This window comes from Lygodium microphyllum, chromosome 6, assembly GCF_053477565.2.
Source record: "Lygodium microphyllum isolate KBCC chromosome 6, Lygodium_microphyllum_v1.1.10, whole genome shotgun sequence".
NCBI lineage: Eukaryota > Viridiplantae > Streptophyta > Polypodiopsida > Schizaeales > Lygodiaceae > Lygodium > Lygodium microphyllum.
In genome coordinates, this window is record NC_141140.1 from 12,628,982 (window position 1) to 12,644,513 (window position 15,532).

Genomic DNA, 15,532 nt, shown 5'->3' on the forward strand with positions numbered 1-15,532 from the left:
AATTGAGGATGATATGCTAAGTCATCCTCTTCCATCCACTTCACATCTATTGGTGAAACAATGTTGAAGCTTCACCAAGAAGCATATGGAAACTTTACCTCTAAATCATAGTTGTCAGGTACGAAAAGTACGGTATGGTACGGTACGATAAAATACGGTACTAAATGGTACCTTAAGATTTTATAAGGTACGGTACGATATTAGTACAAAAAAAATAACTTCATTATTTTGAACTAAAGATGATAGAACAGATGTTTAAAGTCTAAATAGCAATTCTATTGGAGTATATAAGATGAATACTTGAGGGTAACACGCCAAAACCTCTATGGCATATGCCGCATGTGCAACATGTGCTACAACTTACAAGTACATATATAGGAGTGGATACATCATACATGAATGATCATATAAATAAGAGGCATGTATGCTTTTGAGAGAGAGAGAGAGAGAGAGAGAGAGAGAGAGAGAGAGAGAGAGAGATGAAATGACATGAGATGCTTCGTTAACGTCTACAAGAGGCCAAAATGACCTGTGAGACCAACGATTACCAAACAAACCACCAAAGGTTTTGGTAAAAGATTTATGAATTTTGTTATGGTTTTGTTTGGCATTGCTAAGGCTAAAGTAGCTATCGATAGTACATTCACTAATTCGTGTACTCTCAGAAGATATATTAGGCCAAGCTATCCTCTGGCCTAGTTTTATTAGCAATGTGTACTAATGCTTTGGGTTGGGTGGTGCAAAATGAGCTGTGAACAAAGGTAAAATCAATAGGATTAAGCTACTTGATGATTCTCAAATGGTGCTGAATTTATTTATCGATGACACTAACATATTGTGAAAAATGATGGGACATCAATTAGAAACGTTTGGAACTACTTGAATACCTTATATATGGCCTTTGGCTCTAGGATAAATCATAACAAAACATATATAAGGAGTCTAATCAAGCTTCCACCCCCTTTCTTGGTTGATCGATCAAGGCTACAAAATCACCACCACCACCACCACCACAATAACAACAGTCAACAACCCAAATCACCACGCAAAAAAAAAAAGAAAAAAAGAAAAAAAGGAAAAAAAATGCTTGTTTTTTGGTACGAATTCATATGGTACGGTACGGTACGAACCATATAGTACGACCAGTTCGTACTACGTAAGAGTGTAACTATGCTCTAAATTTACTTGCCTCGAAACCTTCACTAGGTTGTAGGCCTTTCTTTCCCTTAAGCATTACGATGCTGTATATCTTCACATTGTTGTAATTTCAATTTAACTAATATGCAACATTGCATCCAGTTGCCAGGCCCTTCATGTGTACTTGACATATTAGGAGCACTAAATGTATAAGGAAACGTTCTTGTTTTAATACTTTGAACCATTGCAATGTGACTGTGCATGGACATTTGCATACTACTAGCCATACCAAGATACATTTTTCTATGCATCGCATGCACTACTTACAACATTTTTTGTCTTATAACCAACATTGTACAGAGCATTTGCATGGCCAACATTCATTCCTTGAATCCCATAAGCATTCGGGGATGTAGTTGCATTACCAAACATGCTACTTTGCACCCCATGCATCAAACCAACACTACGATGATACATAGGGTTTTGCACATTTCCGGCCATACCTGAATACATTAGACCTTGCACACCATTCATTGGTGCTACATACCATAGGGATCTGTGCCATACATTCTTGTATGTAGTCCCAATCCAAACATAGCATAAGAAATTGTGCTTTCACCAAAGTATCTTGGCTGCACCATCATAGCACGCATGCTCGACTGTCCAAAATCCATTGGATTAGCACTTCCATGATGGCCTTACATTTGCATCTCTTGCCCTGTAGTTACCAATTGTTTTGCTTCATTAGCATCTTTGGGAGCTTGAAATTAAGGCTTTGGCATTACCTTCGATGCACCTTGCTGTGCCGAAGGTGTAGAAGATTATTTTTTCTTCTTGCCTTTGTTGTCCTTCTTTAAAGCATTCAAAAAGTGGATAAACTGAGGATCCTTTGCCTATTTTGCAAAGAGATTTACTGTTGTCTTCATCCGATTCTTGAACTGCTCATCAAATTCCTCTCCACTTTGTTGGTTATCAGCCTCATTTTGCTATCCATGTTCTGAGCCTTGTCCAACATCAGGCATCACATTTTCTTCATTTGCATGTGAATGTTCATAGTGAGAGGCATCATCACTGCTTGATTGCATCTCATTGTATGAAGACATTGTTGTAATTTCTCAGTTGAGATAAAAAATCAGCACTAGCACAAAGTGTTGGCTTGTAATCAAGTGCCTTGTGCCCACCAAATCAAGGGATTGAGTGGTATCCTGGCAATGGAATCGTGAAGCCAATCTTTCTTCTTGGAAAGGTTGGTAATTTTTTAATTAAGCACTTAATTACAACAATTAGCAAATGAATATAACTTGAAATGCTCAAATTACCTTAATACTTTTGGACATTGGACACCTTGTTGGCCCCAAAATTGGCGCCCCTCTCGGTATTCCTTCGACTTAATTGCTAATGGAATGAGTACAAGGTGAGATTCGCAATCTCCTTTGCTGTTCCAAAAGCCCCTTGTAGTTACAATCAACAATCAATTCGGGCCAATTGCCTCTTGATTTTTCACCCAGGGCTTGCACAAATAGAAGCACCAACTGGCCAAATCTTACCCCAATTTACAATGAATGGGCTGGGATTTGAATTCCTTGTCCCTTTCAATATTTTTTTGACTTGATTGCCAATGGAATGAGTACAAGGTGAGATTCACAATCTCCTTTACTGTTCCAAAGGCCCCTTGTAGTAACGATCAACAATCAATTCGGGCCAATTGCCCCTTGATTTTTCACCTGGGGCTTGCACAAACAGAACCACCAACTGGCCAAATGTTGCCCCAATTTACAATGAATGGGCTGGGATTTGAATTCCTTGACAATTACACAAACTTTAGGTGCTGAATTCAGTGTAGGATGCCTTCACCAATTGGCATGGTTCTTGAGGTGGCTATCAAACCCCAATTTTTGCAAAATTTTTGGGTTTATAGCAGAGATCTTTTTGCTATCCAAATTTGACTGATCCAAAATGCTGTTGAGAAATGCTGAGAATGACTGAGCACAAGCTGGAGAAGGTGAGAAAATGTCAGAAGAGAGAAATTTCTGATTTTCACGCGAGAAAGGCCTGAAATCTGATTGTTGCCTGTAGCAAACAGCATTAATGCTGTCGCTAGCTGCCAGGAGGTCTTAAACTGTTGTCACCTGCCCCAATTAGCTGTCCTCAGCTCCTGAAGATCCCAGAATTGTTGTTACCCGCATTAGATGGCTTGATTCTTACTGCTCCAGTCTCGAGAAGGTTCTGCATTGTAGGAAACTCAGACCAGCAGCCTGTTCTGTCTCTTTTCCTCAGCTTGAATGCATTGAATCGCTCTCTCCAACCTCCAAAGACCTTTTTTCAGTCTTGCATGGGCATTTTTGCCAAGTGGCAACCTTTTAAACCTATTTTCTAGCATTATCCAGTCATTTAATTAATTTTCAGAATTAAATAAATTTGAAAATTAAATTTATAGCCCTTTTGTCCCTGCTGTAAATTAAATGTACCGATTCATAATTAAATTGGCCAAGCCATTTGCAACTTAAAGTGGTTCCCAACCTCTATTGAGTCTTAGACTGGCATTAATTAATTACTTAATTTTAGTCACTAGTGTCACCATGACACTTATCGGCCAAACTACTGCCCTAGGGTCAAATTAGATTCCAACTGACCAACAAAACCTAGTTGGCATAATTTATCACAACTTTTGCCTTTGATACCCACTACATTCTTAGGGTCCTTGGTGTGTTACTATGGAATATTTGCCATGTGCATCACATGTGCTAAACAACCTTGCACATTTGATTAATAACTTAATCAAATGTTACCAACAAGATTAAAGGATCTCAAAATTCCACATCCCCATGACAGAGGGTAACTAGGTGCTACATGAGGGATCAAAGTCCTTAGCATGGTGACTCTAGATATATGCTCTAATGGAGATGATTGATTGGTGGATGATCCATATGCCGAAAAGGTATAGGATAGTCCACTAGAATCATCATGTTGGGAAACTCTATGGCTGCCTAAGAGATGGAGAAGAGCGCCGGCGGGCTTGTGATGTGTGGGTGGGATACCCGTGCATATAGGTTCCCATGGATGGGTGGGTTGGGGATAAAACCTCGCCATTGGTGCATCTCCACCTAGTGTGCAAAAGTAGAGAATCTAAAGGGATAGGATGTGCTTATGTTTGAAGATCTGCCCAATGTGGTGTTTGGTTGTACATGTGAAATGATGAAAGGTGATGTGAAAAATGGTGGAAATGTAGATGTGGGGGTGGCAGAAGAGAAGGGTGGAATTTGAAATTGTAGTAAAGATTTGGAGAAAGTGAATGCAAATTCATTTTTAGGAAATTGAAAGCTAGATGATGATGTTTGAACTAATGATGTATCAACTTCATTTTGACTTTGTGAAACAAAACTTGTAGGAAAATTTAACGAAGGAAAATTTGAGTTTTTCTTATGCGCACTTCTTGTGTTTATATAAACGTATTTGTCCTCTTTAGGACTTAGGTTGTTATGAATTGAGTGAAGGGTATGCTCTTCTCGAATATTACCAACATCTTGCATGGAAGTAGAAACATTAAAATTGGGAACAAAAGTAAACACTAGGTGTATTTAACAAGGGAGTGGAAAGATGGGAAGAATATGAAGGTTTTTCCTGAGTGCTTGCTTCTCTAGTAGGATGGCCAGTCCTATATGGAGGTTCCATTCTTGGTCTAAAATCATTAGACATGCGTGCATAATCTAAGGGTGAATAAACAATGGTACCTTGTAGTTGTTGTTGGGCTCCATGTATAAGAATCAAGTTGTTCTCGATCCATGAGATCTCATAGGGTCTGTAGACACCATTATAGTTAGATGTCACTCCACGAATGTCAAAACCTTGTTGGGCAAGCTATGAAGCCCACTCTTGCTCGGTTCTTAGCATAGGATGTACTGGAGACAGAGTGTTGCGGAAGTGTTTGAAGTCATCTTCCCTTTGATGTTTTTGTTTTTTATGAGGAGCTTTCCACCAGAGGACCTAGGTTTCTTCAGAGAGTACCTAGCTCTGATACCATATAAATGAATACTCGTGTACAGATAACAAACACAATCGTATGACAAAGCACAGATTGATAAAGAGCACAGTTAAGAGTTAGGATAACTCAGAGATCATGAACACTGAAGATGAATAATGAATGAATGAATATATACGATGCTCAATCTGGCAAACACACCGTGCAAAGTGAATTCTGACCTCCCTGGACACCCATACCTCTAGGATCAGGGCAAAGAATATCAGTTGGAGAGTGTCGTACTTTGATGGATCCCAATATGCAAGCAAAGAGCCTCAGAATGTATACGGCAGCAATAAACAGAGATCTGGAGAGATTGGGGATGTGATTGGGGTTGCTAGAACAGTAGGCAGCTGGCTGAAAAATGTGTGAATGAGGTGAGCGGCTGCAGCAAACGGAAAACACAGCTGTTGTTGATGATGTGGAAGGTTGGGCGGCTGCAAATGCAAGCTGGTACAAGTTGTACAGGAGCAAATGCAGGCAGAAGACTTGACTGTACAGCAGCAAACACACTAGTATGCTCAACTGATGGCAATGGCTCTGGGAGTAGTGGAATCAGGCAGTTGTGCATGGCTGATTGTGATCATAGTTGCTTGGGAGTTTTCAAAGTGGTGAAGTTGAAATGTTTGAAATGGAGTCTTGGTCCGAGGAAGTAACAACAATATGCGCAATGGCCATTTTGTTTGTGTGTGTGTGTGTGGACAGAGTGGGTAGAGAAACTTGAAAGGTTAAGATGGATGGAAAGACACAATAGCCTATTTTCTATTGTCATTCATCATTCATGGACTTATTGGTTGTGTGTAAAAGTATCAAGTCCCAATTCACAATTGACATTAATTGTTAGTGCTCCATGACAATTTGAGAAATAATCACATGTTCAACTAAACACAACAGTCATTTGTTTGCTTCAAAAACAATTCACAATTCTTAATGCTAATCAATGAAATTTAACTATGTTTTCCTTTCATGGTGGGGGGTTGTAATCCTAGAAGAAGCAGAAGCACGTTTCACATTTTTAGAAACACAAAAAAATGGAAACACCATTTTTCCAGGCCAGGAAATGGTATTTCGTGTAACTATGCTTATGATGGTGTTAGGGTTTATGTTGTGGATGCATGATTGCTGTAATCAAGCCTGCAGCATTAGTGGTGAATGTGCTGCTGCCTGATACCTTATTTCACCAGATACTATTGAAGAGATGAATTCTCTGCATTGTAATCCCATTCTGGATAGGAGGAGATACATGAGCTCCTTGTACTTGCAGATAAATTGTACTCAAGTCCCCAGCAGACATTTAGGTCAATTACACTCGCAACCACTCCTCCTTCCCTCTCGCAACATCAACTTAGCGTCACCAGTTTCAACTGACTACCTCATGCAGATGTGTAAAGTTATGAGTTTTTAAAAAAGAAGTCATTGCCATCACTGATTATGTCATATAAAGCGAGAAACATGAAGCTTTACTTACTTTTGTGACAATGTGGGGCTCGTCCAAACACATGCTAACTTGTTTATGTTTACAGAATTTCACATGCAGTGCATAGATCAGTGGCTCACAACTCGTAGACCATTTTGTCCCATATGCAAACGAGATGCACATGCCAATAATGTTCAATCAGTTCCTTCTGAGCGAACTCCCCTTTTGAATTCCATAAGTATGCATGTAGGATCTACCATGACATCTTTGATTGTATCTTCTGCAACGCCTGAAGAAGCATCTGCAGCTGAATCAGTGCAAAATCCTCCAGCAGGTAGATGAAAGGGCTCCATTTGTCCTTTGGATGCACCCCATTCTCTTGAAAGAACTTGTGCTCACTTGGTGCATATTATTGCAGGTGATATTTGCTGAAGTATCTGCGGTTCAATCTCTGCAGGTAAGAAAGCTGAGGGTTTATTGCATTTTGTTCCATGTTATATCCTCAATTTTCCAATGTTACTGCAGGTAGAATGTGTGAATTTGATGGGAGTCTCTCATGAGCATTGAGCCAAAACCCTCTGAATATTGAGTTTGAACAGCAATTCCTGCAGGTCAATGGACAGTTATTTAACAGTTGACATTCTCCATGGATAAAAAATGTAATTGGACATGTTTGTACAGTTATTTTTGTGGAGGCTTGTGCAAGGCTGTGTTGGAGATGGTTTTTCTAACTGAAGAGCCAAGGTTGAAACTAGAAACGTCGTCTTTAAAGCTCTGCCAATTGTGGACGTCATTGAATGCTATCTAGGATGAAGAATCAGTAGCATATCACCCTGGTGTGCAACAATCGTACTAATGCCCAAACTGTGAATGTGGTATCCCGGTGGATCATAAATTCTCTCACACATTCAGCTTTGCTCCAACATTCGAGCCCAAGCTAAGGCTTCTACTTTTAGTATCTTTTTGTATGTAAGTCTTCGTACCCTTTGTATTAATTAATGTAGCAACTGGCTTTGTCTTGATTGCTTGCTAAATTTTACTTCTTAGGACCATCTCTTTCAGTGCATAGGGATCTCTGAGTTAGTTGTATGTAGCTTAAGCCTTATAGTCATGAAGGATGAAGATTACTTCATCCATCAATTCTCACCCAAATTAGTTAATACCAATGGTATAAAGTGGACTAAAATATTTTTAAAAAAATGTTGTACACTATAAACAGCTCCTTTCAGGCATGGAGGTGTTCGCTCAGTATTCTCACAACATAACCCAATGTTAATTATGGTGAATTATGTTAATCAGACCCACTATGTTGTGCTATATTAAGTCTTGCAACAATCTTTGGCATTGCTACCCGACAGTGTTGCTCCTATGTGGCATATAAGCTGTACGAGTTATTCCATATTTACATTAATGTCTAATGCATATTACCTTTGTACAAGACTGGAAGGCTTTTTGTAACTTGCATATAGAAGTACAGTGCTAAGAACATTGATAGTTAGTTGTTTGCATGATCTACAAGTCCTTTAGTAAAAGTAGTAAATAAATAAAAACCATTCTTAATGTCCAAAGGCATCTAGGATTTTTCTCTGTTGCAACCATTGAAATAATACAATTTGGAGCCCCTATTTATTGTAAGAGAATTAAAAGTTCATTGTGTGTGTGTGTGTGTGTGTGTGTGTGTGTGTGTGGTAATCAACATTTGACTAGGTGGATGGCATATGTAGCTCAAGCTTGCAAAGGTGTGCTTACTTTGTGGGGATAATACATTTTTAAGTAATAAACGTGCAAGAGATGAACAAAATGACCACATGGATGAGAAATAATATTGTTAATGTAAACTTTCTCATTTTCAAAGACATTTAGTTTTCTTATTTCTCTCATATGTATTGTAAGACCATCAATTTAGGTATGTCACACAAAATTATGTAATCTCAATCGATACTCAAGTTGGCCCTTTGAAAAATAAAAAGCCCAAAATTTTGGTAATTGTGTCTTGGAAGAATATCAATTGGCTTTTGGATGAGATATTACATGATCCTTGAAAACTCTTTCTATTGACCATGATGAGAAATAACATATAAATTTGTTCACCTTCAAAATGGAATTTTGATTCAATTGATCATAAACTCAAGTAATTTATGATGTTAATGAATTGATCCCATGTGCTTACATAGATCAAATCAATCATCTACCATAATATCCTCAATTATGAACTATGTTGTTGAACCTGTTGCTGAATAGGATTGTTATTGCACTCAATAGAATTGTTATTGCACTTCAATAGAATTGTTATTGCACTCATACTCATCTAAAAGTAGACTAGGTTTTGGAATTAGATCACCTCAAAGTAATCTTAGTAGCACCATCATATTCTATACTAGACCAAGATTGTGTAATTGTAGACTACTTACTCTTGTTTTACATGGATCAAGATAAAGTAATTGTAGACTATGTTTTCTTGTTTTATATGTGACATTGAGAAACATGGTAGACCTATCCAAACTAGTACTAAGACAATCAACTTTCCTCTATTTTGTTTCCTCATTGAAAAGCCTTGATACAAATTGAATTTAAGATATTCTACCTTATCCACTTTCTTAAGGCATATGTGATTTGGCACACTAATTGTACAATGTAGGTCAAGTCTAGCTTCGAAATAATGATGTCAATGGAACTCTACTCCCCAAGTGTGATAGTTGTTGAGGCATAACCACCGCTCAATACCAGCGAAAAATTTTAGACCTCTTTTTCCTTCAAGAGTTTCGCGATGCTTCACATTCTTCTACCTCTCATCTAGGATGTTCTGCATCCATTCTCTCCCAAGTTGAAGTGTGTTATCCTTATCCTTATCCTCAAGCAAGCAACCAAGTAGGCTCAACCGCATGATTAAAAACTATTTGCTCCATTGCAGCTTAGATGGTGTTTCTCCATCCTCGCATTGTCTCTAATGAATTTTGTGCTCCAAGGTCCATGCTCCCAAATCCAAGCTCTCTAAAGCAAGGAAGAAGAGACACATGAGAATTAGGAGAGTAGATTGCCTTATCTCAAACTCAGTCACTCAAGTTCTTCCTCACAATCTCTCACAAGTTATGGTGGATGAAGAGGATGATAAGAAAAAGATAAGTAGACTCTAATAGTTGGCACATACAAGCATGAGCTCTCAATTTGTTCTTACATGCATTATATGCATACGGTTTCATTTTGGGTAGGCGCTCTTGACCCTTTTTCCTCTATCTTGTATACATAAGAAGTATCCATGTTTAGACCAGGCCTCTAACCTTGCCCATATGATATTAAAATATATACTCAAGCTTCTATTTAGACTATGGGGTATTCTAATGCAAATCCACTTGCCTGGCATTTTAATTTTACTTGTAGGCTTGTACAAAATTGCTTAGAAGTAAGCCCAATTCTTGAATTTTGCAATGACTAGTTGATATATATATGATACTTGAATCAAGTATTTCAAAATACAAAGTTGGGATTTGTAATATATTCCTTAGATTGTGATATTGTCATTTGATGATTAAAAAATCCATAGGATACTAATTACATCTATACTTATATGCACCCACATTCGTCCATGTTACTTTTGGTTAGGTGGTGACTTTGCTCCTTGGTTGCATCATTGCCTTATCCTATAGTAATGGGAGTCAGAGGTAGTGTGTGGTAGCATGCATTGTATATGTTGAATAGTGGGACTTGAGTTGTATAATGTGATAGAGATGTGATGATTGTTGTTGATGTATATGTGGATGTGTTGATGCTAAGGCATTGTATAGATATTGCTAATGTAGAATGTATCGACCTTTGCTTGTGTATTCATGTATATTAGTCAAGGAAAGCATATGTTGAACAAGGATTTATGAAGGATAGTTGATGGTGAGAAAATAGCTAGGAATCAAGATGTTGAGGATGTTGCTACTGAAGATGTATACATGGTATTCTTGTTGTTGAAGATATTGACTTGAAGTGCTAATAAAGGAGTGTGATTAAGGGTGAAGAACTCATAGGTGAGGGTGGAGAAGTTGGAGTCCTTCATGAACCTCGATATTTGCAATTGAAAATCTCACATGTGATATCATCTTAAAGGAGGAGTGCCACTCTTCTTATGTACATGACATATATTATTGGATGGAAGATGGGTCTAACACTAGGTTGGTTTTACTCTTTAAGGTATATACCATACATGATTACCCAATGAATATATGTTTTTGATTGTGATTGATATGTTAGTGCATGTGGTTATGTAGGCTAATATATAAGTACAACACTACTTCTTTAGTTTGCTTCCAATGATGGTTTGCCCCTGTTATAAGGATATTCTCCATGGTTGATGGATAGAAAACATATTTGGTGATGAGGATAAGCTATTACACATGAGTTTTGATAGAGGCTAAGCGTTTAGATATAATTTGTTAGGATTTCATCCATTTGGAAGACAATGTGCATGAGGACTTTGTAGTTCATCAACCACCAAACAATAGGACCGTTGGTGCAATAAGTTTACTTTTCTTATGTAACAAGTGTTCCACCTTGCTATTTGCAAGTTTGTTCAATTAGCATATAAAAGCACTTGGAGTAGTAAGGGAGATGGAGTTGTAGGGCAAGAAAGGGGAAAAGTGATGTGAGGAGTTAGATCTACTAGTGCTAGGCAAGTTGAAGCCTTGTAGATATGTCTTGCCCTTGGTGCACTGAGTATCTATGGGGTTAAAGAAAGGGACTAGGGGGTTATTGATGCAGTTGGTCAATTTTGACGCTAATGGGTACCACTAATTTGAGGATTCGTAAGTATAGTACATTGAATATACATGCATCCTTTTCTTTCTTTCTTTCTTTTTCTTTCACTATCTTTTTCTTCTTTAAAGAGCCATATGATATCATTACATTGAGCCTTAATCTTGTTTAAATGGGGAATGGAGTAAAAAGGTTAATAGAAATTACATGCTTGACTCACAAGGATTAGCATCAATACTTAAGTGTATGTAAGAAAATGGAAAATAAGTTAACAATGATACTAATGCAATCAAAGGGTGATGACACAAATTAATACCTTGTTTGGAAAGAATGGAGATGATGTTGTTGAGGAAGAACCTTAGCTTAATGATTTAGTAATGATGATGAAGACATTTGACTTTGTTGTAGTGTTTGAGCACATTTGAGGAGGGAATTAGGGAATCCACATGTGCCTGTCCTTGCATGCCTCCTTACAAGAGGGTTGGCAAATATGTTTCTCTCAATATCTTCTTGCTTGAGTTGTATAGGGAGGTCATAGTGTATGAAGAAGTTATAGTCACAAATGGATTTCCTTATGAGTATTGAGGAAGTATATGAGAGTTTTCCCCTTGCTAAGCATGGTTCATATTTAAAGTAGTGAAGCTAACATCAAGCAATTCCATTGATTGATTCTCTTAGTTACATTGTTCCTTCACATTTTGTTTTAAGCTTGCAACTAAGATCAAACTCTTAATGCAATGCACAATTACATAATTTCATTTGTTGAAAGGATTTGGACAAATCTTAGAGGGCTTATGGTGTTGGGGATAAAGGCAACTGTGCCTTGCCGCTCGTGTATTAGTATGTAACAAGCGGGATACACACCGACTAGGGTTTAAACACCCCGTCACATTGACCGGGGTATTTAAGGTGTAAAAGCCCCAGATTAGGGCAACAAGTTATTATCAAGATCACACTCTTCACCTTCATCTCCAGATTCCATGGCTTCCTTCTCCCTTCTCTCTCTTTCTCTCTCCTCTTTTAGTCTTCTTCCTTCTTTTTCTTGTTCTTTTTCTCTCTCCTCAGCTCTCCTTCTCTCTCCTCTCAGTTCTTTCATTACATAGTACACTGACACTATCGGCACCTGCACATTATAGGCGATGGTGCCTATCAATATCATTCTTTATTCTTTCAGTGACATTTGAATAAAGGGAAGGCCGGTTACATAATGACTGTTGGAGTTCCCACATCTTGAGTCTCTTTCTCTTACTCTCTTGCTCCATCCCCCATAGCTAACATCTCTCTTCCTTCTGCTTCCTCATGCTTCCACTTCGGCTTCTTCCTTCAACTAGTGCCACAACCACGTTCTCTTTGAGCTTGAGCTCAATCTGACATTGCTTTAGCTCTCATTCGAGTTACCTACAGTAGGGTTTCACCATTAGTAGCCATAGCTCAACCTCACGAGGTTCATGTTGAGCTCTTATTGCTCTAAGACTTCTTAAGAACTATTGGGGCTATCTCAAGGGATATCTTTAGGCTACATTAAGCGTATTTCATGGAGTATTTAGCTCACTATTAAGGGCTAGAAATACAAACACGTTTTTTCAGCTGTGGCCACTTTCTAGCACTTGTGCTTGCTCAAGTATTCCTCAGCATTGGGCAAAGGATTTGGCATTGTTTACCACTCCTCCCGGCATTGACCATTAATATTGAGCATTGGTTTTGAGTCATTGAGCTTTAGCTATTAACTGTGCAAACATGACAACATGCTATCATAAAACAAGGACATCTATATCTTCAATGTTTGGAGCTCGTATATGCTTCTCGGGATGCCCGTATACTTATGTTTTGTTGCGGGATACTTGGGGGATCATATGCCATTGGCTTGAGATTCTATTGGACTAATTTGAGCACTCTTTTAGCTCAGTTTTCCAATGGATATCACGGCTATCATAACAGGGCTGAATGCTATTTATTTGGGAAATGTCATGCTCTCGACTTATGTGATGCTTCTGAGATGCTCATTTGGTGCTGCACACTTGGGGAATGTCTGGCCAATGTATTAGAATGCTTTTGGATTGATTTGAGCCCATATTTGACTCAATTTTACTATCATTTTTACTGCTGTAATAAGTAGGGTTGAAGGTTATTTTATCAGTGAAAGCATATGCCTATTGCTTGTTGATGCTTCCTGGCTACTTGGAATGATACATTGATGTCTATGGTTGCCACATGCTTGGACATGCTCTCAGAATGCTTTTGGGCTTTGATTGAGCTCACTTTTGCTTCGTCTTGACTATCATTTTACTGTTGTACATACAATGGACATCAAGCTTTTGACATGTCATCTATGCCTAACGCTCTTTTATGCTATTCGGGCATTCTATCGGATGTATTGGTGCATGACATTGAAGCTCTATGCTTGGTTATCGTATTGAATGCACTTGAGATTTGATTTGAGCTTATGACATTTGGCATATGATGTCAATTACTTCATTGGATGCTTCAAAGGTCTATGACATTACGGGCTTGAAGCTTTTATTGGGTCTTATGCTCGTAGCTATATACTTGATGTATCTTAAATGCTTGGATGCCATTTACATGAGGATTTGAGCTTTGTTTGCTTGTTTGGAATTTGACCTTTATTCTAGTGGGCACCACTTACGTGACACTTGGATGTTACATTGAGCTTTGGATTTTATTTGTAGTGAGCTTGAGTATGTTGTATCTCATTTTCAGCATTATGTAATTGCGGATTGTTGTATTATATTTATGAGAGCAGTGTCCTCCATTTGATGCTATTTTGGTCATAGTTTGTGGACAACTCATTATTTGGTCAATATCTTTGGTTTTTAGCTTATTTTGGCAATGGTTTTGGGGGTATTTGCAAGTATTATAGTAGCCTGTTTGGTCTGTACTATGCCTCTTTTTGTTGAAGTATGGTTGGTCATTCAAATGAAACTCCCATCTTCAACATTGAAAAGTTGGATGATAACAATGATGGCTATTAGAAGACCTAAATTTGGTAGGTTTTGGTGCAGAAATCTCTTATTAGGTGGATCAAATGTAAAAGTATTAAGCCTAAAGGTCACAATCATGATGTATTGGATGACTTAGATGAGCTTTGTAGATCCATGATTATCCTGTCCCTCAACAAGTAGGTTTATTACAATGCTGTCACAGATGGACAGTCTCCATGGGATCTTTGGGAGGAAATCCATAATCTCTATGATAAGTAGAGCCCTCTTGCTTCTTAGATGCATTGGCTAAAGGAGCTTATGGACCTTTGTATGAAGGAAGGTACTAGTGTTTCTCAACATTTGAGTGAGCTTCATGCTATCATTGGCCAGCTCTATCATCGCGCGGTATTGGCTTTAAGGACAATCTTCCACCTTTGTTCTTGTTGGCCACACTGCTTGAGTCTTGGGACACATTCCATATTGCTATGTGTGCAAATATACCCGAGAATGGGCTGAAATTGTTTGATGTAGAGGGTGCACTCCCTGACAGAGGAGATCAATAGGAAGAATTTGGATGCTTCTCGTACTTCTTATGCTTTCATTGTTTGGGGTCACCATGATGGCAAGAGTGGGTATGATCGCCATGGTAGAGACTCGTAGAAGTCTTATTCTAAGTCCGTTGATACTCTCGCAATAAGTCTTGTGGACGTAAGTTCGATTTGACATGCCATTATTGTGGGACAACAGGACATATCATGCCACAATGCCATAAAATGTGCAATGACAAGCACAAGGAAAAGGGCAAAGGGAAAGCATAGGACAAGTTTGATGATCACATCATTGCCCCTACTAAGTCCAATGTTAAGATCGAAGAGATCAATGTAGTGTAGCAACCTGAATCTGATTACATACTTGCAACTTCTTCTTTGGATGAGTCACATTTGTTTGATGCCTCTCCTGGTTTTACTTAGTGTTGGTTGATGGATTCAGGAGCTTCCTTTCATGTGACCCCTCATGGAGAGTGGTTCCACTTCTATCACAGTACGACTGGATCTGTCCATTTGGGAAATAACTTGGCATTGCATATAGTTGGTATTGGTGATATTTGGTTGTAGTTTGGTTTAGGTAGTATGTTTACTTTGCATAATGTCAGGGTCTCATGAAGAGTCTTGTCTCTGTTGGCACACTAGATGATGAGGGTTACTTTTTTTTCCTTTGGGGATTATTATTGGAAGATCACCCATGGGAACCTTGTTCTTGCACATGGTATCGAGTTTCACACTT

General features: G+C 38.4%; 1 long non-coding RNA gene across 1 annotated transcript; it reads left to right on the forward strand.

Annotated features, from left to right (window-relative positions):
* The first annotated feature begins 6,568 nt into the window (after positions 1-6,568).
* On the forward strand, positions 6,569-7,592 carry LOC148034314 (uncharacterized). The gene is made up of 3 exons (XR_015691062.1): positions 6,569-6,906; positions 6,991-7,029; positions 7,098-7,592. It is a non-coding gene; the product is annotated as an uncharacterized LOC148034314 (long non-coding RNA).
* The last annotated feature ends 7,940 nt before the right edge of the window (positions 7,593-15,532 follow it).